Source organism: Zalophus californianus, chromosome 1, assembly GCF_009762305.2.
Source record: "Zalophus californianus isolate mZalCal1 chromosome 1, mZalCal1.pri.v2, whole genome shotgun sequence".
Classification (NCBI taxonomy): domain Eukaryota; kingdom Metazoa; phylum Chordata; class Mammalia; order Carnivora; family Otariidae; genus Zalophus; species Zalophus californianus.
In genome coordinates, this window is record NC_045595.1 from 59,619,974 (window position 1) to 59,647,027 (window position 27,054).

The following is a 27,054-nucleotide window of genomic DNA, read 5'->3' on the forward strand; positions in this document are numbered from 1 at the left end:
CTCCCACCAACTCAGCCTTGCAGATATCCCTAACCACCAGACACTTGAGCCTTTTCGAAGCCCTGTGAATTCTGAAGGGTCCATAGCAAGGCTTCTCGCCTGTAAATGCAAGCAAGTCCAGAGAGGGTGAGTGACACGCCCAGGCCACACTCACACAGCCAGTGAGAGCCCTCCCCACCCCTGCCCAGGGAGACATTCCGCCCGCCCCGCGCCCCCGCCCCTCTCGCCTCAGCCGGGGGCCCCTCCCTTCTGAGGCTCTGGCCTTGGCGGAGGCTCTGGGACTGGCAGGGGCGGGTCCCACCTCTCCGCCTCCCTGGGCCGGCCTGCGCCAGCCCCTGTCCCTCGACCGAGGCTCTCAGAGGTCCCTTCTGGCCTGCGACGCCTGTGCCTCTTCCCGCACTTGGTGAGTTCCCCCCACCCCCCGGCCCCAAGCCCCGACCCTCTGAGGGAAGGAGGCTGCCAGCTCGCGACTCCAGGGGTTCTGGGCTCGGGTCCCCCAGGAGGGCGCCTGGTGGACGCATGAGCTTTGCTGCGGGGACGCAGGGCCTGGGGTCCGGGTCCGGGATTCCCCCTGGGGCAGCCGAGCCTCCAGCCCAGCCAGGGGTCCTCAGGCTAAAGAACCAAGAGGTGGGGTTTGGACTCGCCGAGGATCCAGCCGGGTCGGGTGGCCAGGGCTCTTTACCGAGCCCGCTCAGCCCTGTGAGGCGGGCGTTATCTGCCTGGCTTACAGAAGAGAAAACTGAGGATCAGAGAAAGAAAGGGACAAGTCGAAGGTGACAGGGCTGGTCCGTGGCGGAGGGGCCCTCGGTCTCCTGGGCTAAGTCCCTCACCCCATTCTCGGGAGTGGAAAATATCCCCCCCCATTGGCCAAATCTGGGGGCCGGGCACAAGGGCCTTTTGTGATTGGAGAGTTTCCACCACCTCCCCCTCCGCCGTCCCTAGTGCACAAGAGCATTGACCCCTGGGCCCCAGCTTGACCCCAACACGGTTCTCGGGGTCACTTGGGGTCGCGCTACTTAGAGCCCAGCCCCCGCCGCCCCCCCCCCCCCGCACCTGTGCAGGTTCCTCATTTGTCACCTCCCTAGAAGAGGCAGGAATATTCCTTAGGTGCAGATGGAGACAGAATTTAACAAGTATGCTCAGACGCTGAGTTAAGGGTGGTGGACTTTGGCTTCAGGTGACTATTTTCTCCCTACTCCCTCGCTTCTCAGTGATCTTGGTCAAGTTTCTCAAACTCTGACTCTTAGTTTCTTTGGCTAAAATTGGGGTGGAGGGATAAATACTAAGTTGCTTCAGAATGACATGAGATTATGCACTTTGGACCTAGGAGACCTTCTGTGAATGTGGGCTGCTGTCCCTTCTACGAGTATTAACCTTCAGGACAATGTTGGGAGACAATCCTGTGACGTCTCGTTTGGAGACAAGGAAATTGAGCCTTAAGAGTTGAAAGCGATTCCTTAAGGTTGATTACAGGTCTGCAGGCTCAGGTGGTCTGGGGAGCCTGTGCTATGGCCAGCCCCTGTGCACAGGATAATGGGAAAGACAGCAGATGAAACAGGACCCCCCAGGGACCCTGCTGTGGGAGGGGCACAGTAGCCTCCCTGCCAGGTGCCTAATGGAGCAGACTGATTGTGGGAGAGGAGTCAGTTTTGCTCTCCCCTGCCTCTCCCCCCCCCCCGCCGCCGCTGCACCCAAGGCAGCTGGTGGCTGTGCCCTGCAGCTTGGCTAAGCCTCTCCCCCCTACTAGAGCTGCATTCTTCTGCAGGCTCCCAGGACCACAGCTTGAGAACAGGTGGCGCAGAGCTGCTGCTCCTGCAGTGCCACCCAGCTTGGGCAGGGTCTGAGAGCCGGGTCCTGGTGAAGCGGGGGAGTGAGGTTTTTGTCTCACGGAGTCGAAGAATGAATCTCGAGGAGAAAGGAGAGTGAGTAAAGAGAGTTTTATTAAGCAAGGATACAGAAAAACTTCTCAGGAGTGAGAGGGGTCCTTACAAGTGTTGCCATGGAGGGCTTTTAGGGTTGTTTTTTTATTGAAGACTAACCAGGTAACTTAAATCCTTTTAGTATCTCTACTGATAGCACCATTCAATAAGGACTAGTGATTACACCTTTAACAACTTACTTCCTTTTTAGGGTCTGGTAATTCTTTGTTGGTCACAAATGACTGTTGTAACAAGACCCCACTTCTGACACCTAGGGGCAGGGTGGTCTTGTTTGTTCCCTTATCTCTGGTTTTCTTACAACTCTGCATTTTTGGGATTTCTGTGAGCCTGATCCCATGGCCCCTGATCTATCTCTCCCTACCTAGCCCAGCCTGTCCCTTAATGAGACCCTTCAGATGTATATCTGTGGGTCATATACGTGGGGGATGATTGCCAACATGTATCTTGGGGTGGGTAGAGATAAAGGAAGTTTCCAAAGGAATTTTTATATGTTAAAGTAGACTTACAGGGTCCTGGAGGTCAGGCTAAGATTGCCTTTTGCCCTTAACAAAGTGTCACCGTCCAGGCAGTGAAGTCACTAGGGGAATGCCACTCTGCCTGTTTCAAGGACTTGGCAATGAGCTCTAAGTAGCAAGGAAATATCACTTGCTCAGTAGCAAGGAGAGAGGTCTGAGCTGGGTGCTTGGGGTAGGAGGCCTGGAAAGCCCTGACAGTCCTCCTGCTGCCAGGGCAGCCCCAGAGTGTACCCACGCAATGCCGGGGGCAACGGTGCTGAGCATGCCAACTCAGGAAGGAGGAAGAGGCTTGTAGGCTGCCTGCCAGCCAGCCCAGCTGCTGGGCAACAGCTCTGTAGTCCCTTCGCTGACTCCGCCCCCTTGTGGCTCCTGATCTTTTCCGAGGCCAAAGGTCCAGATTGGCTGAGGCCCCTCCCAGAGCACCTGTCCCTGCCAAGGTCAGCTTCCTTGGACTGTGACAACAGCCCCCCTGGTGGCTACCCTGACTCCACCTCCCTGCTTCCAAAGGGATCTTTTTTGTACTGCTTTACTTTCCCACAAGTAATATATGCTCAGGATAGAAAAAGCCAGAACATTCTGGTAAAAAAAGATAATTACTGTCATTGAAAAATCCCCCAAACCCAAAACACTTTACTCAGTGACTTTTAACATTTCTGTGTGAATCCTCCCAGGTTTTTGCGCTGTAAGTACACACACATACACACACACAGCGCTTTTAAAAATCATGGTGGTTTGTTACCTGTTGGGGTGTTGTGGCCTACATATTCCTGATGGTGAAGCAAAGTGTGTTACCCTAACTGGCTGCATGGCCCACCCAGTGTGAATGTATCATAATTTTACAGTACTCATGCCTTTATTTGCTCACCCAAACATAATTTAGAAGTGAAAATGCTGAGTCAGAAGAAAAGAACCATTTCTAGGATTTTTATATTTACTGCCAAATTTTCCTTTGGAGAATTTGCACCAATTTGTTATCCCACTAGTGAGACAGGAGAGTCTTCATTTTCCCTTAACCTAGACAACATCAGATATTTATATCGTCTTAAGTGCCTTCCAATTTTATAGGAGAAAAACAGCCCCTTGTTTTATTATGCATTTATTTGATTAATTGTAATTTGAACACATTTTTATTCATCTATTGGCAGTGGGTTTTTATTCTTTTGGCAAATTGCTTCAGATACATGTAAAATCTCCCTGCATGAAAATTTATCACATGCTTCCTTTATGTTTTTCCTTTAGAGTCAAGTTTCTAAAGCCCATGATGTTTTCTTCCTATATTTGATTTTTAAAATATTTATCTTAACCCAGTTGAACTGCATTTTGGAGTAAGAATGTGAACTGTAGACCTAGATTTGTTTGTTTGTTTAAATTAGTTTTTAGAACAATTTTAAGTTTACAGAACAAGTGAGCAGAATACAGAGTTCCCACATGCTCCCTCAGCCCCCATGCTCCTCCACTGTCCCAAATATATTAGTAACACCTTGCATTAGCACTAATGTGTGGCACACTTGTTTCTCCTGAGGAGTGGATATTGATATAATATTCTTAAAGTCCACAGTTCACATCACTCTTTGTGTTATATATTCAGTGGGTTTTGACAAATGTATAAGGACCTGCATCTGCCATGATAGTAGGTAACTGAAAAAAATCACCGGTTCATTCCTCTCCCCCCTCCTCCAAGCTCTTGTAAAACACTAATTTTTTTCCCCTCTGTCTCCCTAGTTTTGAGACTGTCATTATAGTTACAATAATACAGTATGTGGTCTTTTAGGATTGGCTTCTTTCACTTAGCAATAGGCATTAAAATTCCTCTGTATCTTTTCATGGCTTGATAGCTCACTTCTTCTTAGTATAGAATAAAATCCTATTGTCTGGGTAGACCACAGTTTATTTACCCACTCACCTACTGAAGGACATCTTGGTTGCTTCCAAGTTTAGGCAATTATGAATAAAGCTGCTATAAACATCTATGTGCAGGTTTTTGTGTGGCCCTAAATTGCCAACTCATTTAGATAAAGACTGTGGAGTGTGATTGCTGAATTGTATGGTAAGAGTGTGTTTAGTTTTCTCAAGAAACTACCAAACTATTTTCCAAAGTGACTGTACCATTTCTCATTCACACCAGCAATGAATGAGAGTTCCTATTGCTCCACTTCTTCACCAGCATTTTGTGTCGTTAGTGTTTTGGATTTCAGTCATTCTAATAGATTTGCAGTGGTATCTCATTGTTGTTTTAATTTGTAATTCCTAGTGACATATGATGTTGAACATCTTTTCGTATATTCATTTCCCATTGGTACTGCTTCCTTGCTGAGGTGTTTGTTCAGATCTTTCCCCCAATTTTTAGTTGAATTGTTTTCTTATTGTTGAGTTTTAAGAATCCTTTGTATATTTTGGATACTACTCCTTTATCAGATGTGTGTTTTGCAGATTTTTCCCCCCTCTCTGTGGCTTGTCTTTTGCAGAGCAGTTTTTTAATTCTAATAAAGTTCAGTTTATCTCTTTTTTTCTTCCATGGTTTTGTTGTTCTATCTAAAAAGTCAGACCCAACGTCATCTGGATTTTCTTCTATGTTATCTTCCAGGAGTTTTATAGTTTTATCTAAATGTAAATTTTACATGTGATTGATGTATTGATTTGAGGGTTTTTTTTTTAATGTGGATATCTATTCATTCAAGAATTATTTGTTGAAAAGTCTATCTTTTCTCTATTGAATTGCCTTTACTACTTTGCCAAATATCAGGTGACTTTTTGTGTGAGTCTATCTTCTATTTGTCTACTCTTTTACCAAAATTACACTGTCTTGATTACTGTAGCTCCATTACTGTAGCATCATCCCAAAGTTGGGTAGTGTCAATATTTTGACTTTGCCCTCTCCTTCAATATTGTGTTGGATATTCCAGGTCTTTTGCCTTTAGTATAAACTTTAAAATCAGTTTGTTGTTATCCACAAAATAACTTGCTGGGACTTTCACTGAGATTGTGTTGAATCCAAAGGTCAACTTGGAAAGAACTGATATCTTGACAATATTGAGTTTTCCTAACCATGTATATGGAATATCTGCACTTATTTAGGTTTTATTTCACTTCCTTAATTTGTCTTGTGGTTTTCCTCACATAGCTCTTTTACATATTTTGTTATATTTACACATAAATAATTCCAATTTGGGGTGATAATGTAAATGATATTGTGTTTTTAATTTCAAATTCCAATTGTTTATTGCTGGCATATAAGAAGCAATTGACTTTTGCATATTAACTTTCTCTCCTGTAACCTTCCTGTAACCTGAACTTATTAGTTTCAGTAGTTTTTTGTTGATTCTTTGAGATTTTCTACATAGACAATCATGTCATCTGTGAACACAAACAGTTTGATTCCTCCTTTCCAATCTGTATAGCTTTTATCACCTTTTCTTATTTCTTTGCTAGAATTTCCAGTAGGATTTTGAACAGAAGTAATGAAAGGGAGCCCCCTTGACTTGTTTCTCATCTTAGTGGGAAAGTTTCTAGTTTCTCACAATAAAGTGTGATGTTAGTTAAAGGGTTTGTTTGTTTGTAGATGTTCTTTATTAGGTTAACTTCCTCTCCATTCCTAGATTGCTGAGAATTTTTATCATGAATGAGTGTTGGATTTTGTCAAATACATTTTCTGCATCTATTTATGTGTTCATATGATTTTCCTTCTTTGTCCTGTTGGAGTAAGCTATTACATTAATTGATTTTTGGATATTGAACTTGAATCTTAAATGTTTGGTGGAATTTCCCAGTGAAGCTTGGTGTTTTCATTTTGGAAGGGTATTAATTATTGATTCAACGCTTTTAATAAATATAAGCCTGTTTCTATTTTTCCTTATATAAGTTTTGGTAAATTGTGTCTTTTTTATTAACATATAATGTATTATTTGTTTCAGGGGTACAGGTTTGTGATTCACAAAATTCACAGTGCTCACCATAGCACATACCCTCCCCAATGTCCATCACCCAGCCACTCCATCCCTTCCACCCCCCACCACTCCAGCAAACCTCAGTTTGTTTCCTGAGATTAAGAGTCTTGTATGGTTTGTCTCCCTCTCTGGTTTTGTCTTGTTTTATTTATTTCTCTCTTCCCCCTGGTCCTCTGCCTTGTTTCTCAAATTCCACATATCAGCGAGATCGTATGATACTCGTCTTTCTCGGATTGACTTATTTCCCTTGGCACAATACCCTTTAGTTCCATCCATGTCATTGCAAATGGCAAGATTTCATTCCTTTTTATGGCTGCATAATATTACATTGTATATATATACCACAGCTTCTTTATCCATTCATCTGTCTATGGACATCTCGGCTCTTTCCATAGTTTGGCTATTATGGACCTTGCTGCTATAAATATTGGTGTGCAGGTGTCCCTTCGGATCCCTACGTTTGTATCTTTGGGGTAAATACCCAGTAGTGCAATTGCTGGGTTGTAGGGTAACTCTATTTTCAACTTTTTGAGGACCCTCCATACTGTTTTCCAGAGTGGCTGCACCAGCTTGCATTCCCACCAACAGTGTAGGAGGGTTCCCCTTTCTCTGCATCCCCACCAACATCTGTCGTTTCCTGACTTGTTAATTTTAGCCATTCTGACGGGTGTGAGGTGGTATCTAATTGAGGTTTTGATTTGAATTTCCCTGATGCCGAGCAATGTTGAACACTTTTTCATATGTCTGTTGGCCATTTGGATGTCTTCTTTGGAAAAATGTCTGTTCATGTCTTCTGTCCATTTCTTGATTGGATTATTTGTTCTTTGGGTGTTGACTTTGAGAAGTTCTTTATAGATTTTGGATACTAGCCCTTTATCTGATATGTCATTTGCAAATATTTTCTCCCATTCTGTCAGTTGTCTTTTGGTTTTATTAACTGTTTCCTTTGCTGTGCAAAAGCTTTTTATCTTGATGAAGTCCCAGTAGTTCATTTTTGCTTTCCTTTCCCTTGCCTCTGGAGATGTGTTTAGAAGAAGTTGCTGCATTCGAGGTTGAAGAGGTTGCTCCCTGTGTTCTCCTCTAGGATTTTGATGGATTCCTTGTCTCACACTGAGGTCTTTCATCCATTTTAAGTCTATTTTTGTGTGTGGTGTAAGGAAATGTTCCAGTTTCATTCTTCTGCATGTGACTGTCCAAATTTTCCAACACCATTTGTTGAAGAAACTCTTTTTTTCACTGCACATTCTTTCCTGCTTTATCAAAGATCCATTTCTGGGCTCTCTCTTCTGTTCCATTGATCTGTGTGTCTGTTTTTGTGCCAGTACCATAATTTCTTGATGATTACAGCTTTGTAATAAAGCTTAAAGTCTGGCATTGTGATTCCACCAGCTTTGGTTTTCTTTTTCAACATTCCTTTGGCTATTTGGGGTCTTTTCTGGTTCCATACAAATTTTAGGATTATTTGGTCCAGGTCTGTGAAAAAAAGTTGATGGTATTTTGGTAGGGATTGCATTGAATGTGTAGATTGCTCTAGGTAGAATAGACATTTTAACAATATTTATTCTTTCAATCCATGAGCATGGACTGTTTTTCATCTGTTTGTGTCTTCCTCAATTTCTTTCCTAAGTGTTCTACAGTTTTCAGAGCTCTGTTACCTCATCGATTAGGTGTATTCTTAGGCATCATATGGGTTTTGGTGCAATTGTAAATGGGATCAGTTCCTTAATTTATCTTTCTTCTGTCTCATTGTTAGTGTAAAGAAATGCAACTGATTTCTGTGTATCGATTTTATACCCTGCCACATTGCTGAATTGCTGTATGAGTTTTAGCAATTTTGGGGTGGAGTCTTTTGGGTTTTCCACGTAAAGTATCATGTCATCTGTGAAGAGTGAGAGTTTGACTTCTTTGCCAATTTGAATGTCTTTTATTTCTTTTTGTTGTCTGATTGCTGAGGCTACGACTTCTACTACTATGTTGAACAGCAGTGGTGAGGGTGGGCATCCCTGTTGTGTTCCTGGTTTTAAGGGAAAGGCTCTCAGTTTTTCCCTACTGAGAATATTTGCTTGGGCTTTTTGCAGATGGCTTTTATGATATTGATGTATGTTCCCTCTATCCCTACCCTGTGAAGTGTTTTTTTTCTTTAAATTCTTTTTGTTATGTTAACCACCATACACTACATCATTAGTTTTTGATATAGTGTTCCATGATTCATTGTTTGTGCATAACACCCAGTGCTCCACGCAGAATGTGCCCTCTTTAATACCCACCACCAGGTGAACCCCTCCTCCCACCCCCTCCCCTCTAGAACCCTCAGTTTGTTCTTCAGAATCCATCATCTCTCATGGTTCGTCTCCCCCTCCGATTCCGCCCCCTTCACTCTTCCCCTCCTGCTATCTTCTTTTTTTTTCTTAACATATATTGCATTATTTGTTTCAGAGGTACAGATCTGTGATTCAACAGTCTTGCACAATTCATATCACTCACCATAGCACATATCTTCCCCATGTCTATCACCCAGCCACCCCATCCTTCCCGCCCCACCCCACTCAAGCAACCCTCAGTTTCTTTCCTGTGATTCCTCATATCAGTGAGGCCATATGGTACATGTCTTTCTCTGATTGACTTATTTCACTCAGCATAAAATCCTCCTGTTCCATCCACGTCGTTGCAAATTGCAAGATCTCATTCCTTTTGATGGCTGCATAATATTCCATTGTATATACATACCACATCTTCTTTATCCATTTATCTGTCAATGGACATCTTGGCTTTTTCCAAAGTTTGGCTATTGTGGACATTGCTGCTATAAACATCGGGGTGCATGTACCCCTTTGGATCACTACATTTGTATCTTTGGGGTAAATACCCAGTAGTGCAATTCCTGGATCATATGGTAGCTCAATTTTCAACTTTTTGAGGAACATCCATACTGTTTTCCAGAGTGGTTGCACCAGCTTGCATTCCCACCAACAGTGTAGGAGGGTACCCCTTTCTCCACATCCCCGCCAACATCTGTCATTTCCTGACTTGTTCATTTTAGCCATTCTGACTGGTGTGAGGTGGGATCTCACTGAGGATTCGATTTGGATTTCCCTGATGCTGAGCGATGTTGAGCACTTTTCCATGTGTCTGTTGGCCATTTGGATGTCTTCTTTGGAAAAATGTCTGTTCATGTCTTCTGCCCATTTCTTGATTGGATCATTTGTACTTTGGGTGTTGACTTTATAAGTTCTTTATAGATTTTGGATACTAGCACTTTATCTGATATGTCATTTGCAAATATCTTCTCCCATTCTGTTGGTTGTCTTTGGTTTTGTGGACTGTTTCTTTTGCTGAGCAAAAGCTTTTTATCTTGATGAAATCCCAATAGTTCATTTTTGCCCTTGGTTCCCTTGCCTTTGGCAATGTTTCTAGGAAGAAGTTGCTGTGGCTGAGTTCAAAGAGGTTGCTGCCTGTGTTCTTCTTTAGGATTTTGATGGACTCCTGTCTCACATTTAGGTCTTTTAACCATTTTGAGTCTATTTTTGTGTGTGGTGTAAGGAAATGGTTCAGTTTCATTCTTCTGCATGTGGCTGTCCAATTTTCCCAACGCCGTTTGTTGAAGAGACTGTCTTTTTACCATTGGATATTCTTTCCTGCTTTGTCAAAGATGAGTTGACCATAGAGTTGAGGGTCTATTGCTGGGCTCTCTGTTCTGTTCCGTTGATCTATGTGTCTGTTTTTGTGCCAGTACCATACTGTCTTGATGATGACAGCTTAGTAATAGAGCTGGAAGTCCAGAATTGTGATGCCTCCAGCTTTGTTTTTCTTTTTCAAGATTCCTCTGGCTATTCGGGGTCTTTTCTGGTTTCATACAAATTTTAGATTATTTGTTCCATTTCTTTGAAAAAAGTGGATGGTATTTTGATGGGGATTGCATTGAATGTTTAGATTGCTCTAGGTAGCATTGACATCTTCACAATATTTGTTCTTCCAATCCATGAGCATGGCACGTTTTTCCATTTCTTTGTGGCGTCCTCAATTTCTCTCATGAGTATTTTATAGTTTTCTGAGTACAGGTCCTTTAGCTCTTTGGTTAGATTTATTCCTAGGTATCTTATGGTTTTGGGTGCAATTGTAAATGGGATCAAATCCTTAGTTTCTCTTTCTTCTGTCTTGTTGTTGGTGTATAAGAATGCCACTGATTTCTGTGCATAGATTTTATATCCTGCCACTTTACTGAATTCCTGTATGAGTTCTAGCAGTTTTGGGGTGGAGTCTTTTGGGTTTTCCACATACAGTATCATATCATCTGCAAAGAGTGAGAGTTTGACTTCTTCTTTGCTGATTTGGATGCCTTTGATTTCTTTTTGTTGTCTGATTGCTGTGGCTAGGACTTCTAATACTATGTTGAATAGTAGTGGTGTTAGTGGACATCCCTGCTGTGTTCCTGACCTTAGGGGGAAAGTTCTCAGTTTTTCCCCTTTGAGAATGATATTCGCTGTGGGTTTTTGACAGATGGCTTTTGTGATATTGAGGTATGTACCCTCTATCCCCATACTCTGAAGAGTTTTGATCAGGAAAGGATGCTGTACTTTGTCAAATGCTTTTTCTGCATCTATTGAGAGGATCATATGATTCTTGTTCTTTCTTTTGTTAATGTATTGTATCACGTTGATTGATTTGCACATGTTGAACCAACCTTGCAGCCCAGGGATAAATCCCACGTGGTCGTGGTGAATAATCCTTTTAATGTACTATTGGATCCTATTGGCTAGTATTTTGGTGAGAATTTTTGCATCCATGTTCATCAAGATATTCGTCTGTAATTCTTCTTTTTGATGGGGTCTTTGTCTGGTTTGGGGATCAAGATAATGGTGGCCTCATAAAATGAGTTTGGAAGTTTTCCTTCCATTTCTATTTCTTGGAAAAGTTTCAGAAGAATAGGTATTAATTCTTCTTTAATGTTTGGTAGAATTCCCTTGGGAAGCCATCTGGCCCTGGGCTTTTGTTTGTTGGGAGATTTTTGTTGAATGCTTCAATTTCCTTAGTGGTTATAAGTCTGTTCAGGTTTTCTATTTCTTCCTGGTTCAGTTTTGGTAGTTGATACGCCTCTAGGAATGCATCCATTTCTTCCAAGTTATCTCATTTGCTGGCATATAATTCTCATAATGTGTTCTTATAATTGTTTGTATTTCTTTGGTGTTGGTTGTGATCTCTCCTCTTTCATTCATGATTTTGTTGAAATGGGTCATTTCTCTTTTCTTTTTGATAAGTCTGGCCAGGGGTTTCTATTTCTTGTTAATTCTTTCAAGGAACCAGTTCCTAGTTTTGTTGACCTGTTCCACTGTTCTTATGGTTTCGATTTCTGCTCTGATCTTTATTATTTCTCTTCTCCTGCTAGGTTTGGGCTTTATTTTCTGTTTTATCTCTAGCTCCTTTAGTTGTAGCGTTAGGGTGTGTATTTGAGACCTTTCTTGTTTCTTGAGAAAGGCTTGTATTGCTATATACTTTCCTCTTAGGACTGCCTTTGTTGCATCCCAAAGATTCTGAACAGTTGTGTTTTCATTTTCATTGGTTTTCAAGGATTTTTTTAATTTTCTTTAATTTCCTGGTTGACCCATTCATTCTTTAGTAGGATGCTCTTTAGCCTCCATGTATTTGAGTTCTTTCCGACTTTCCTCTTCTGATTGAGTTTTAGTTTCAAAGCATTGTGGTCTGAAAATATGCAGGGAATAATTCCAATGTTTTGGTACCAGTTGAGACCTGATTTGTGACCTAGGATGTGATTTATTCTGGAGAATGTTCCATGGGCACTAGAGAAGAATGTGCATTCCAAGGTTTGGGATGGAATGTTCTGAATATGTCTGTGAAGTTCATTTGGTTCAGTGTGTCATTAAAGTCTTTATTTCCTTGTTGATTTTTTGCTAAATGATCTGTCCATTTCAGTGAGGGGATTGTTAAAGTCCCCCACTATTATTGTATTCTTGTCAGTGTGTTTCTTTGCTTTTGTTATTAATTGCCTTATATAATTGGTTGCTCCCATGTTAGGGGCATAGACATTTACAAATGTTAGATCTTCTTGTTGGATAGAGGTGATTTTTCCCATCTTGTCATTTTGTCCAGAGGAGAATATATGAATGAGAGAACAAAATGGTAACAGGGTAACAACGACCCCGTGAAAATATACACCAAACAAATCAGAAGAGATCTGAAACCGGGGGGTGGGGGGGAAAAAAGGGAATAAAAAAAAAGAAAGAAAAAGGAAAAAGAATAAAAAAAAGAAGAATATGATCAAATATGATCCAGCCGGTGCATAGATCAATGCCACACACTAGATTTTGGGCATATTTTGGTCAGTTAGAAGAAAGTGCCTCCCAAAATTTTAAACAAAGAAAAACTTATATATGTACAAAAATAAGGGTAAATAGAGGAAAGGATGGAATATGATTATAAAGATGAAAATTATAAAAGATTTTATAAAAGGAGTTAATAAGAAAGGAAGTGGGTTGAAAAAAGAAAGAAGAATTAAAAAAGAAAAAAAGATGGGGGAGAATGTGATCAGGCAGGAGACTAGAACAAAGCCATACACCAGAGATTTAGGGTATATTTCGGTCTGTTAGAAGAAACTGTATCCCAAAATTTTAAAGAAAAAACAACTTATATGTATACCAAAAATAAGGTTAACTGCTATGGAGGAATAGAATATGACTCTAAAAATGAAAAATAAAAAGGATTCTTAAAAAAAGGATTGATAAGATGATGATTGAAAAGGGGAAAAAGAAAAATTAAAAGAAAAAACAGAAAAAGAAAAGTAAAAAAAATTAACTTTGAAAGACTAAAGAATCAGGAGAAAAAAGCCATGAATTCTGTGTGCTGTGTTCCCCTAGCGCTGGAGTTCTGCCGTTCTCATTGATCAGTAAACTTGTTCTTGGCTGGCTGTTCTTGGTAATCTTCTGGGGGAGGGGCCTATTGCCTTGGTTCCCAAATATCTTTACTGAAGGCAGAATTGCCCTACCCTTGCCGGTCCAGGCTAAGTAATCTGCTCGGGTTTGCTCTCAGGAGCTTTTGTTCCCTGCAAGCTTTCCGTACAGGTTTGGGGACGAGAGTGAAGATGGCGGCCTTCCAATCACCACCCCAGAGGAGCCCAGAACTCAGAGCCCCACTCCTCAGTGAGGCCCCAGAGAAAAGCAGTCAGTCACACCTATCTCCTCGGGCTCTGGCCACAATCCGTGCTCACCCAGCCTGTGACCGAGCATTTCTATCTCTGGCACCCAATCCCGTGTAGAGACTCCAAACCCAGCAGATCCCTAGGGGGCACTCCCGCACCGCTCATCCCTGGGGGAGGAAGGGGAGTTTCCCCAGATCTGCCGCTTACTGGGTCCGTGCTGGAAGAGCAGGGGCCCCACTGTGCCAAGGATCATGGTTTATGGCAACCCTGAGCTGAGACCCCTATCCTCAGCTCTGTCTCTGCAGCTGGCTTCCCTGCTCCGATACCTGGGAGCTCTGCAGCACTCAGGCACCGCCGGTCTTTTTGTGGCCCCAAGTGTCCTGAGACCATACTGTCCCAGTGAGGGTCCCCCCCCCCCCGCCCCTGCTTAGCCACTGGAGCAAAATCCCTCAGCGGAGCCAACTTCTAAAAGTTCCGATTTTGTGCTCCACTGCTCTATCACTTGCCAGAAGCAGCTGACAGAGGCCCCCTCCCCCGCTGTCTATCCTCTCGATTATTGCCTCAGATTCACTTCTCCGCCTGTCCTATCTTCCAGAAAGTGGTGCTTTTCTGTTCAGAGAGTTCCTGCTGTTATTTTCTTTGATCTCCTGTTGAGTTCATAGGTGAGAGAAGAGAGAATTAGTGATATAGAAGACCAAATGATGGAAAATAAAGAAGCTGAGAAAAAGAGAGATAGGGCGCCTGGGTGGCTCAGTTGGTTAAGCGACTGCCTTCGGCTCAGGTCATGATCCAGGAGTCCCGGGATCGAGTCCCGCATCGGGCTCCCTGCTCGGCAGGGAGTCTGCTTCTCCCTCTGACCCTTCCTCCTCTCATGTGCTCTCTGTCCATTCTCACTCTCTCCAATAAATAAATAAAAAATCTAAAAAAAAAAAAAAAGAAAAGAAAAAGAGAGATAAAAAACTACTGGATCATGAGGGCAGAATTCAAGAGATAAGTGATACCATAAGATGAAACAATATTAGAATCATTGGGATCCCAGAAGAAGAAGAAAGACAGAGAGGGGCAGAAGGTATATTGGAGCAAATTATAGCAGAGAAATTCCCTAATTTGGGGAAGGCAACAGGCATCAAAATACAAGAGGCAGAGAAAAACCCCCTAAAAATCAATAATACTATATAGGTCAACACCCCCACATCTAATAGTAAAACTTACAAGTCTCTGAGACAAAGAGAAAATCCTGAAAGCAGCTCGGGAGAAGAGATCTGTAACCTACAATGGTATAAATATTAGATTGGCAACAGACCTATCCACAGAGACCTGGCAGGCCAGAAAGGACTGGCATGATATCTTCAGAGCACTAAATGGAAAAATATGCAGCCACGAATACTATATCCAGCCAGGCTGTCATTGAAAATAGAAGGAGAGATAAAAAGCCCCCAGGAAAACAAAAACTAAGGAATTTGCAAACTCAAAACCAGCCCTCCAAGAAATATTGAAAGGGGTCCTCTAAGCAAAGAGAAAGCCTAAGGTACCGTAGATCAAAAAGGAACACAGACAATATACAAGAACAGTCACCTCACAGGGAATACAATGGCACTAAATTCATACATTTCAATAGTTACCCTGAATGTAAATGGACAAATGCCCCAATCAAAAGACACAGGGTATCAGAGTGGATAAAAACAAGACCCATCGATCTGCCGTCTCCAAGAGACTCGTTTTACCCCATAGACACTTCTAGGCTTAATGTGAGGGGGTGGAAAATCATTTACCATAATGGACATGAAAAGAAAGTTGGGGTGGCAAGCCTTATATTAGACAAATTAGATTTTAAACCAAAGACTATAATAAGAAATGAGGAAGGACACTATATCCTACTTAAAGGGTCTATCCAACAAGAAGATCTAACAATTGTAAATATCTATGCTCCTAACGTGGGAGCAGCCAATTATATAAGGCAATTAATAACAAGGCAAAGAAACACATCAACAACAATACAGTAATACTAGGGGACTTTAACAAACCCCTCACTGAAATGGACAGATCATCTAAGGAAAATATCAACAAGGAAATAAAGATTTTAAATGACACACTAGACCAAATGTACATCACGGATATATTCAGAACATTCCATCCCAAAGCAACAGAATACGCATTCTCTAGTGCCCATGGAACATTCTCCAGAATAAATCACATCCTAGGTCACATATCAGGTCCCAACGAGTACTGAAAGATTGGGATCATTCCCTGCGTATTTTCAGACCACAATGCTTTGAAACTAGAACTCAATCACAAGAGGAAAGTCGAAAGTACTCAAATATATGGAGGCTAAAGAGCATCCTACTAAAGAATGAATGGGTCAATCAGGAAATTAAAGAATTTAAAAAATCCTTGGAAACCAATGAAACTGAAAACACAACTGTTCAAAATCTTTGGGATGCAGCAAAGGTGGTCCTAAGAGGAATGTGTATAGCAATACAAGCCTTTTTCAAGAAACAAGAAAGGTCTCAAATACACAACCTAACCCTACACCTAAAGGAGCTGGAGAAAGAACAGCAAGTAAAGCCTAACCGAGCAGGAGAAGAAAAATAGTAAAGATCAGAGCAGAAATCAATGAAATAGAAACCAAAACAACAGTAGACCAGATCAATGAAACCAGGAGCTGGTTCTTTGAAAGAATTAATAAGATTGATAAATCCCTGGCCAGATTTATCAAAAAGAAAACAGAAAGGACCCAAATAAAATCATTAATGAAAGAGGAGAGATCACAACCAACACCAGAGAAGTAGAAAGAATTATAAGAACAAATTATGAGCAACTCTATGCCAGCAAATTCGATAATCTGGAAGAAATGGATGCATTCGTAAAGATGCATCAACTACCGAAACTGAACCAGGAAGAAATAGAAAACCTGAACAGACCTATAACCACTAAGGAAATTGAAGCAGTCATCCAAAATCTCCCAACAAACAAAAGCCCAGGGCCAGATGGCTTCCCAGGGGAATTCTACCAAACATATAAAGAAGAATTAATACCTACTGTTCTGAAACTCTTCCAAAAAAGAGAAATGGAAAGAAAACTTCCAAACTCGTTTTTGAAGCCACCATTACCTTGATCCCCAAACCAGACAAAGACCCCATCAAAAAGGAGAATTACAGACCAATATCCTTGATGAACATGGATGCAAAAATTCTCACCAAAATACTAGCCAATAGGATCCAACAGTATATTAAAAGGATTATTCACCACGACCAACTGGGATTTATCCCTGGGCTGCAAGGTTAGTTCAACATCCACAAATCCATCAGTGTGATACAATACATTAATAAAAGAAAGAAGAAGAACCATGTGATCCTCCAAATAGATGCAGAAAAAGCATTTGACAAAGTACAGCATCCTTTCTTTTTTTTTTAATTTTTTATTGTTATGTTAATCACCATATATTACATCATTAGTTTTTGGTACAGAGTTCCATGATTCATTGTTTGTTCATAACACCCAGTGCTCCATGCAGAACGTGCCCTCCTCAATACCCATCACCAAGCTAACGCATCCCCCTACCCCCCTCCCCTCTAGAACCCTCAGTTTGTTTTTCAGAGTCCATCATCTCTCATGGTTCGTCTCCCCCTCTGACATACTCCCCTTTTCTTCCTCTCCTGTTATCTTCTTCTTTTTCTTTTTTCTTAAAATATGTTGCGTTCTTTGTTTCAGAAGTACAGAACTGTGATTCAACAGTCTTGCACAATTCACAGCGCTCACCGTAGGACATACCCTCCCCAACGTCTATCACCCAGCCACCCCATCCCTCCCACCCCCAACCACTGCAGTAACACTCAGTTTCTTTCCTGAGATTAAGAATTCCTCATATCAGTGAGGTCATGTGATACATGTCTTTCTCTGATTGACTTATTTCACTCAGCATAACACCCTCCAGTTCCATCCACGTCGTGGCAAATGGCAAGATCTCATTCCTTTTGATGGCTGCATAATATTCCATTGTGTATATATACCACCTCTTCTTTATCCATTCATCTGTCGATGGACATCTTGGCTCTTTCCACAGTTTGGCTATTGTGGACATTGCTGCTATAAACATTGGGATACACGTACCCCTTCGGATCCCTACATTTGTATCTTTGTGGTAAATACCCAGTAGTGCAATTCCTGGATCGAATGGTAGCTCTAATTTCAACTGTTTGAGGAACCTCCATACTGTTTTCCAGAGTGGTTGCACCAGCTTGCATTCCCACCAACACTGTAGGAGGGTTCCCCTTTCTCCACATCCCCGCCAACATCTGTCGTTTCCTGACTTGTTAATTTTAGCCATTCTGCCGGGTGTGAGGTGGTATCTCATTGAGGTTTTGATTTGGATTTCCCTGATGCCGAGCGATGTTGAGCACTTTTTCATGTGCCTGTTGGCCATGTGGATGTCTTCTTTGGAGAAATGTCTGTTCATGTCTTCTGCCCATTTCTTGATTGGATTATTTGTTCTTTGGGTGTTGAGTTTGGTAAGTTCTTTATAGATTTTGGATACTAGCCCTTTATCTGATATGTCATTTGCAAATATTTTCTCCCATTCTGTCGGTTGTCTTTTGGTTTTGTGGACTGTTTCTTTTGCTGTGCAAAAGCTTTTTATCTTGATGAAATCCCAATACTTCATTTTTGCCCTGGCTTCCCGTGCCTTTGGCGATGTTTCTAGGAAGAAGTTGCTGCGGCTAAGGTCGAAAAGGTTGCTACCTGTGCTCTCCTTTAGGATTTGGATGGACTCCTATCTCACGTTTAGGTCTTTCAACCATTTGGAGTCTATTTTTGTGTGTGGTGTAAGGAAATGGTCCAGTTTCATTCTTCTGCTTGTGGCTGTCCAATTTTCCCAAAACCATTTGTTGAATAGACTGTCTTTTTGCCATTGGACATTCTTTCCTGCTTTGTCAAAAATAAGTTGACCGTAGACTTGAGGGTCCATTTCTGGGCTCTCGATTCTGTTCCATTGATCTATGTGTCTGTTTTTGTGCCAGTACCATACTGTCTTGATGATGACAGCTTAGTAATAGAGCTGGAAGTCCGGAATTGTGATGCCGCCAGCTTTGCTTTTCTTTTTCAAGATTCCTCTGGCTCTTCGGGGTCTCTTCTGGTTCCATACAAATTTTAGGATTATTTGTTCCATTTCTTTGAAAAAAGTGGATGGTATTTTGATGGGGATTGCATTGAATGTGTAGATTGCTCTAGGTAGCATTGACATCTTCACAATGTTGATTCTCCCAATCCATGAGCATGGAACGTTTTTCCATTTCTTTGTGTCTTCTTCAATTTCTTTCATGAGTATTTTATAGTTTTCTGAGTACAGATCCTTTGCCTCTTTGGTTAGATTTATTCCTAGGTGTCTAATGGTTTTGGGTGCAATTGTAAATGGGATCGACTCCTTGATTTGTCTCTCTTCTGTCTTGTTGTTGGTGTATAGGAATGCCACTGATTTCTGTGCATTGATTTTAAATCCTGCTACTTTACTGAATTCCTCTATGAGTTCTAGCAGTTTTGGGGTGGAGTCTTTTGGGTTTTCCACATACAGTATCATATCATCTGCAAAGAGTGAGAGTTTGACTTCCTCTTTGCCGATTGGGATGCCTTTGATTTCTTTTTGTTGTCTGATTGCTGTGGCTAGGACTTCTAATACTATGTTGAATAGCAGTGGTGAGAGTGGACATCCCTGCCGCGTTCCTGACCTTAGGGGAAAAGCTCTCAGCCTTTCCCCATTGAGAATGATATTCGCTGTAGGTTTTTCATAGATGGCTTTTATGATATTGAGGTATGTACCCTCTATCCCTATACTCTGAAGAGTTTTGATCAAGAAAGGATGTTGTACTTTGTCAAATGCTTTTTCTGCATCTATTGAGAGGATCATATGATTCTTGCTCTTTCTTTTGTTAATGTATTGTATCACGTTGATTGATTTGCGGATGTTGAACCAGCCTTGCAGCCCAGGAATAAATCCCACTTGGTCGTGGTGAATAATCCTTTTAATATACTTTTGGATCCTATTGGCTAGTATTTTGGTGAGAATTTTTGCATCCATGTTCATCAAGGATATTGGTCTATAATTCTCTTTTTTGATGGGGTCTTTGTCTGGTTTTGGGATCAAGGTAACGGTGGCCTCATAAAATGAGTTTGGAAGTTTCCCTTCCATTTCTATTTTTTGGAACAGTTTCAGGAGAATAGGTATTAATTCTTCTTGAAATTTCTGATAGAATTCCCCTGGGAAGCCATCTGGCCTTGGGCTTTTGTTTCTTGGGAGATTTTTGATGACTGTTTCAATTTCCTTAGTGGTTATACGTCTGTTCAGGTTTTCTATTTCTTCCTGGTTCAATTTTGGTAGTTGATACATCGCTAGGAATGCACCCATTTCTTCCAGGTTATCTAATTTGCTGGCATAGAGTTGCTCATAATATGTTTTTATAATTGTTTGTATTTCTTTGGTGTTGGTTGTGATCTCTCCTCTTTCATTCATGATTTTGTTGATTTGGGTCATTTCTCTTTTCTTTTTGATCAGTCTGGCCAGGGGTTTATCAATCTTGTTAATTCTTTCAAAGAACCAGCTCCTAGTTTCGTTGATCTGTTCTACTGTTCTTTTGGTTTCTAGTTCATTGATTTCTGCTCTGATCTTTATTATTTCTCTTCTCCTGCTGGGTTTAGTCTTTAGTTGCTGTTCTTTCTCCAGCTCCTTTTGGTGTAGGATTAGGTTGTGTATTTGAGACCTTTCTTGTTTCTTGAGAAAGGCTTGGATTGCTATATACTTTCCTCTCAGGACTGCCTTTGCTGTATCCCAAAGATTTTGAACAGTTGTGTTTTCATTTTCATTGGTTTCCATGAATTTTTTTAATTCTTCTTTAATTTCTTGGTTGACCCATTCATTCTTTAGTAGGATGCTCTTTAGCCTCCATGTATTTGAGTTCTTTCCGACTTTCCTCTTGTGATGGAGTTCTAGTTTCAAAGCATTGTGGTCTGAAAATATGCAGGGAATGATCCCAATCTTTTGGTACCGATTGAGACCTGATTTGTGACCTAGGATGTGATCAATTCTGGATAATGTTCCATGGGCACTAGAGAAGAATGTGTATTCCTTTGCTTTGGGATAGAATGTTCTGAATATGTCTGTGAAGTCCATTTGGTCCAGTGTGTCATTTAAAGTCTTTATTTCCTTGTTGATCTTTTGCTTAAATGATCTGTCCATTTTAGTCAGGGGGGTGTTAAAGTCCCCCACTATTATTGTATTGTTGTCATGTGTTTCCTTGCTTTTGTTATTAATTGCCTTATATAATTGGCTGCTCCCATGTTCGGGGCATAGAGATTTACAATTTTTAGATCTTCTTGTTGGATAGACCCTTTAAGTAGGATATAGTGTCCTTCCTCATCTCTTATACAGTCTTTGTTTTAAAATCTAGTTTGTCTGATATAAGGATTGCCACCCCAGCTTTCTTTTGGTGTCCATTAGCATGGTAAATGGTTTTCCACCCCCTCACTTTCAATCTGGGGGTGTCTTTAGGTCTAAAATGAGTCTCTTGCAGACAGCATATTGATGGGTCTTGTTTTTTAATCCAATCTGATAGCCTGTGTCTTTTGATTGGGGCATTTAGCCCATTTACATTCAGGGTAACTATTGAAAGGTATGAATTTAGTGCCATTGTATTACCTGTAAGGTGACTGTTCACTGTCTGTTGTCTGTGTTCGTTTCTGCTCCTTGCTGCTTTTAGGTTCTCTCTTTGCTTAGAGGACCCCTCTCAATATTTCTTGGAGGGCTGGTTTCGTGTTTGCAAATTCCGTTAGTTTTTGTTTGTTCTGGAAGCTTTTTATCTCTCCTTCTATTTTCAATGATAGCCTAGCTGGATATAGTATTCTTGGCTGCATATTTTTCTCGTTTAGTGCTCTGAAGATATCTTGCCAGTCCTTTCTGGCCTGCCAGGTCTCTGTGGATAGGTCTGTTGCCAATCTAATGTTTCTACCATTGTAGGTTACATATCTCTTCTTCCGAGCTGCTTTCAGGATTTTCTCTTTGTCTCTGAGACTCGTAAGTTTTACTATTAGATGTCGGGGTGTTGACCTATTATTATTGATTTTTAGAGGGGTTCTCTGTGCCTCCTGGATTTTAATGCCTGTTTCCTTCCTCACATTAGGGAAGTTCTCTGCTATAATTTGCTCCAATATACCTTCTGCCCCTCTCTCTCTCTCTCTTCTTCTTCTGGGATCCCAATTATTCTAATGTTGTTTCGTCTTATCGTATCACTTATCTCTCGAATTCTGCCCTCGTGATCCTGTAGTTGTTTCTCTCTCTTTTTCTCAGCCTCTTTATTTTCCATCATTTGGTCTTCTATATCGCTGATTCTCTCTTCTGCCTCATTTATCCTAGCATTTAGTGCCCCCATTTTTGATTGCACCTCATCAATAGCCTTTTTGATTTCGAGTTGGTTAGATTTTTGTTCTTTTATTTCTCCAGAAAGGGTTTCTCTAATGACTTCCACGCTTTTTTCAAGCCCAGCTAGTATCTTTAAAGTCATGATTCTGAACTCTAGGTCCGACATCGTACTAATGTCCGTATTGAGTAAGTCCCTGGCTGACGGTACTACCTCTTGTTCTTTTTGCTGAGGTGATTTCTTTCGTCTTGTCATTTTGTCCAGAGGAGAATAGATGAATGAGAGAATAAAATGCTAACAGGTTTACAACGTCCCCAGCAAATATACTCTATACAAATCAGAAAAGACCTGAAACCAGGGGAAAAGAAAGGGAAAGAAAGAAAAAAGAAAGAGAAAAAGAAAAAAAAAAGAAAAAAAAAGATAAAAACAAAAACAAAACAATACAAAAAAAGCAGAATATGATCAAATATGATCAGGCTAGTGCATAGATCAGTGCCACACACTAGATTTGGGGCGTATTTTGCTCTGTTAGAAAAAAGTGCCTCCTAAAATTTTAAAGGAAGAAAGACATATATGTACAAAATAAGGGTTGATACAATGAAGGGATGGAAGATGACTGTAAAGATGAAAATTATAAAAGATTTTATAAAAGGACTTGGTAAGATAAGATGTTTGAAAAAAGAAAGAAGATTTAAGAAAAAAAAAAAAGGAAAAAGGGAGAGAATGTGATCAGGCAGGAAACTAGAACAAAGCCATACACTAGTGATTTAGGGTATATTTTGATCTGTTAGAAGAAACTGTACCTCAAAATTTTAAAGAGTGAACAACTTATATATATATGCCAAAAATAAGGGTAACTACTATGAAGGGATAAAATATGACTCTAAAAATGAAAAACAAAAAATGTTTTTTTTTTTAAAAGGGATTGATAAGAAGTTGGTTGAAAAAGGGAAAAATAAAAATAAAAAAAAACAGTCAACAAAAATTAACTTTGATGAAATAATGAATCATGGAAAAAAAAAAAAAAAGCCATGAATCTATGTGCAGTATTCCCCTAGCGCTGGAGTTCTCCCGTTCTCCTTGATCGATCAACTTGGTCTTGGCTTGCTGGCTGTTTGTGCTGATCTTCTGGGGGAGGGGCCTGTTGCTGTGGTTTCCAAATGTCTTTGCCGGAGGCGGAATTGCCCCGCCCTTGTTGGTCAGGGCTAAGGAAGCTGCTCCAGTTTGCTCTCAGGAGCTTTTGTTCCCTGCAAGCTCTCGGTACAGCTTTGGAGGACCAGGGCAGAAATGGTGGCCTCCCAATCTCCACCCGGAGGAGCTGAGAACTCGGGGCCCCACTCCTCAGTGTGCCCCCAGAGAAAAGCAGTCACTTCCGTGTCCCCGGTCTCCGGCCACACTCCGTGCTCACCCGGCCTGTGATCGAGCGTTGCTATCTCTGGCACCCGACCCCGCGCGGAGTCTCCAAACCCAGCAGATCCCTGCAGTGCGTTCCCGCACCGCTCCTCCCCGGGTAGGAAGTGGAGTCTCCCCGGATCTGCCGCTTGTTGGGTCCCTGCTGGGGGAGCCGTGCCCCGACTGGGCCGCGGATCACAGTTTATGGCAACCCCGAGCTGAGAGCCCGCGACTCTGCTCCGTCTCTGCAGCCGGCTTCCCTGCTCTGATACCTGGGAGCTCTGGCGCACTCAGGCACCCCCAGTCTCTCTGTGACCCCAAGGGTCCTGAGACCACACTGTCCCGGGAGGATTCCACCCCCCGCTTAGCCACTGCAGCGACGTCCCTCCACCGAGCCAACTTCTAAAAGGTCCGATTTTGTGCTCCGCGGCTCTATCACTTGCCAGAAGCGGCCGGCGGAAGCCCCTGCCCGCCGTCTATCCTCCCGAATATCGCCTCGGATTCACTTCTCCGCACGCCCTACCTTCCAGTAAGTGGTCGCTTCTCTGTTCAGAGAGTTGTTGCTACTCTCCTGTTCGATCTCCTGTTGAGTTCGTAGGTGTTCAGAATGGTTTGATCCCTATTCAGCTGAATTCCTGAGACCAGACGAAATCTAGCTCTCCTACTCCTCCGCCATCTTGCTCCGCCCCCCAGCATCCTTTCTTGATCAAAACTCTTCAGAGTATGGGGATAGAGGGTACATACCTCAATACCATAGAAGCCATCTGTGAAAAATCCACAGAGAATATCATTCTCAAAGGGGAAAAACTGAGAACTTTCCCCCTAAGGTCAGGAACACAGCAGGGATGTCCACTAACACCACGGCTATTCAACATAGTATTAGAAGTCCTAGCCACAGCAATCAGACAACAAAAAGAAATCAAAGACATGCGAATTGGCAAAGAAGAAGTCAAACTCTCACTGTTTGCAGATGATATGATACTTTATGTGGAAAACCAAAAGACTCCAGCCCAAAACTGCTAGAACTCATACAGGAATTCAGTAAAGTGGCAGGATATAAAATCAATGCACAGAAATCAGTGGCATTCCTATACACCAACAACAAGACAGAAGAAAGAGAAATTAAGGAGTCGATCCCATTTACACTTGCACCAAAAAGCATAAGATACCTAGAAATAAATCTAAACAAAGAGGCAAAAAATCTGTACTCAAAAAACTGCAAATTACTCATGAAAGAAATTGAGGACGCCACAAAGAAATGGAAAAACATGCTATGCTCATGGATTGGAAGAAGAAATATTGTGAAGATGTCAATGCTACCTAGAGCAAACTACACATTTAATGGGATCCCCATCAAAATGCCATCCACTTTTTAAGAAATTTTTATTGTTATGTTAATCACCATACATTACATCATTAGTTTTTGATGTAGTGTTCCATGATTCATTGTTTGTGCATACCACCCAGTGCTCCATGCAGAATGTGCCCCCTTTAATACCCATCACCAGGCTAACGCATCCCCCACCCCCTCCCCTCTAGAACCCTCAGTTTGTTTTACAGAGTCCATCTTCTCTCATGGTTCATCTCCCCCTCCGACTTACTCCCCTTCATACTTCCCCTCCTGCTAGCTTCTTCTTCTTTTTTTTTTCTTAACATATATTGCATTATTTGTTTCAAAAGTACAGATCTGTGATTCAACAGTCTTGCACAGTTCACAGAGCTCACCATAGCACATACCCTCTCCAATGTCTATCACCCAGCCACCCCATCCCTCCCACCCCCGACCACTCCAGGAACCCTCAGTTTGTTTCCTGAGATTAAGAATTCCTCATATCAGTTAGGTCATATGATACATGTCATTCTCTGATTGACTTATTTCACTCAGCATAACACCCTCCAGTTCCATCCACATCGTTGCAAATGGCAAGATCTCATTCCTTTTGATGGCTGCATAATATTCCATTGTGTATATATACCACATCTTCTTTATCCATTCATCTGTCAGTGGACATTTTGGCTTTTTCCACAGTGGGATCGACTCCTTCATTTATCTCTCTTCTGTCTTGTTGTTGGTGTATAGGAATGGCTACTGATTTCTGTGCATTGATATTATATCCTGCTACTTTACTGAATTCCTGTCTGAGTTCTAGCAGTTTTGCGGTGGAGTCTTTTGGGTTTTTCACATACAGTATCATATCATCTGCAAAAAGTGAGAGTTTTCTGCATCTATTGACAGGATCATGTGGTTCTTTTTCTTTGTTTTTTTAATATATTGTATCACGTTGATTGATTTGCGGACGTTGAACCAACCTTGCAGCCCAGGGATAAATCCCACTTGGTCATGGTGAATAATCCTTTTAATGTACTGTTGGATCCTATTGGCTAGTATTTTGGTGAGAATATTGGCAACCATGTTCATCAAGGATATTGGTCTGTAATTCTCCTTTTTGATGGGGTCTTTGTCTGGTTTTGGGATCAAGGTAATGCTGGCCTCATAAAATGAGTTTGGAAGTTTTCCTTCCATTTATATTTTTTGGAACAGTTTCAGGAGAATAGGTATTAATTCTTCTTTAAATGTTTGGTAGAATTCCCCTGGGAAGCCATCTGGCCCTGGGCTTTTGTTTCTTGGGAGATTTTTGATGACTGCTTCAATTTCCTTAGTGGTTATAGGTCTGTTCAGGTTTTCTATTTCTTCCTGGTTCAGTTTTGGTAGTTGATGCATCTTTAGGAAAGCACCCATTTCTTCAAGGTTATCTAATTTGCTGGCCTAGAGTTGCTCATAATATGTTCTTATAATTGTTTGTATTTCTTTGGTGTTGGTTGTCATCTCTCCTCTTTCATTCATGATTTTGTTGATTTGGGTCATTTCTCTTTTCTTTTTGGTAAGTCTGGCCAGGGGTTTATCAATGTTGTTAATTCTTTCAAAGAACCAGCTCCTAGTTTTGTTGATCTGTTCTACTGTTCTTTTGGTTTCTAGTTCATTGATTTTCTGCTCTGATCTTTATTATTTCTCTTCTCCTGCTGGGTTTAGTCTTTAGTTGCTGTTCTTTCTCCAGCTCCTTTTGGTGTAGGATTAGGTTGTGTATTTGAGACCTTTCTTGTTTCTTGAGAAAGGCTTGGATTGCTATATACTTTCCTCTCAGGACTGCCTTTGCTGCATCCCAAAGATTTTGAACAATTGTGTTTTCATCTTCATTGGTTTCCATTAATTTGTTTAATTCTTCTTTAATTTCCTGGTTGACCCATTCATTCTTTAGTAGGATGCTCTTTAGCCTCCATGTATTTGAGTTCTTTCCGACTTTCCTCTTGTGATGGAGTTCTAGTTTCAAAGCATTGTGGTCTGAAAATAAGCAAGGAATGATCCCAATCTTTTGGTACCAGTTGAGACCTGATCTGTGAGCTAGGATATGATCAATTCTGGAGAATGTTCCATGGGCACTAGAGAAGAATGTATATTCCATTGCTTTGGGATGGAATGTTCTGAATATGTCTGTGAAGTCCATTTGGTCCATTGTCTCATTTAAATTCTTTATTTCCTTGTTGATCTTTTGCTTAGATCATCTGTCCATTTCAGTCAGAGGGTTGTTAAAGTCCCCCACTATTATTGTATTGTTGTCAATGTGTTTCTTTGCTTTTGTTATTAATTGCCTTATATAATTGGCTGCTCCCATGTTAGGGGCATAGATAATTACAATTGTTAGATCTTCTTGT

At 41.3% G+C, this 27,054-nt stretch overlaps 1 protein-coding gene across 2 annotated transcripts in view; it reads left to right on the forward strand.

The window, feature by feature from the left end:
- The first annotated feature begins 256 nt into the window (after positions 1 to 256).
- The window catches only part of ALDH1L1 (aldehyde dehydrogenase 1 family member L1), a 121,792-nt gene continuing 94,994 nt past the window's right edge, over positions 257 to 27,054 (forward strand). For both annotated transcript variants that reach the window (XM_027585876.1, XM_027585877.1), the window contains exon 1: positions 257 to 403. The gene's annotated coding sequence lies outside the window, so the exon portion shown is untranslated. The remainder of the gene's footprint in view (positions 404 to 27,054) is intronic.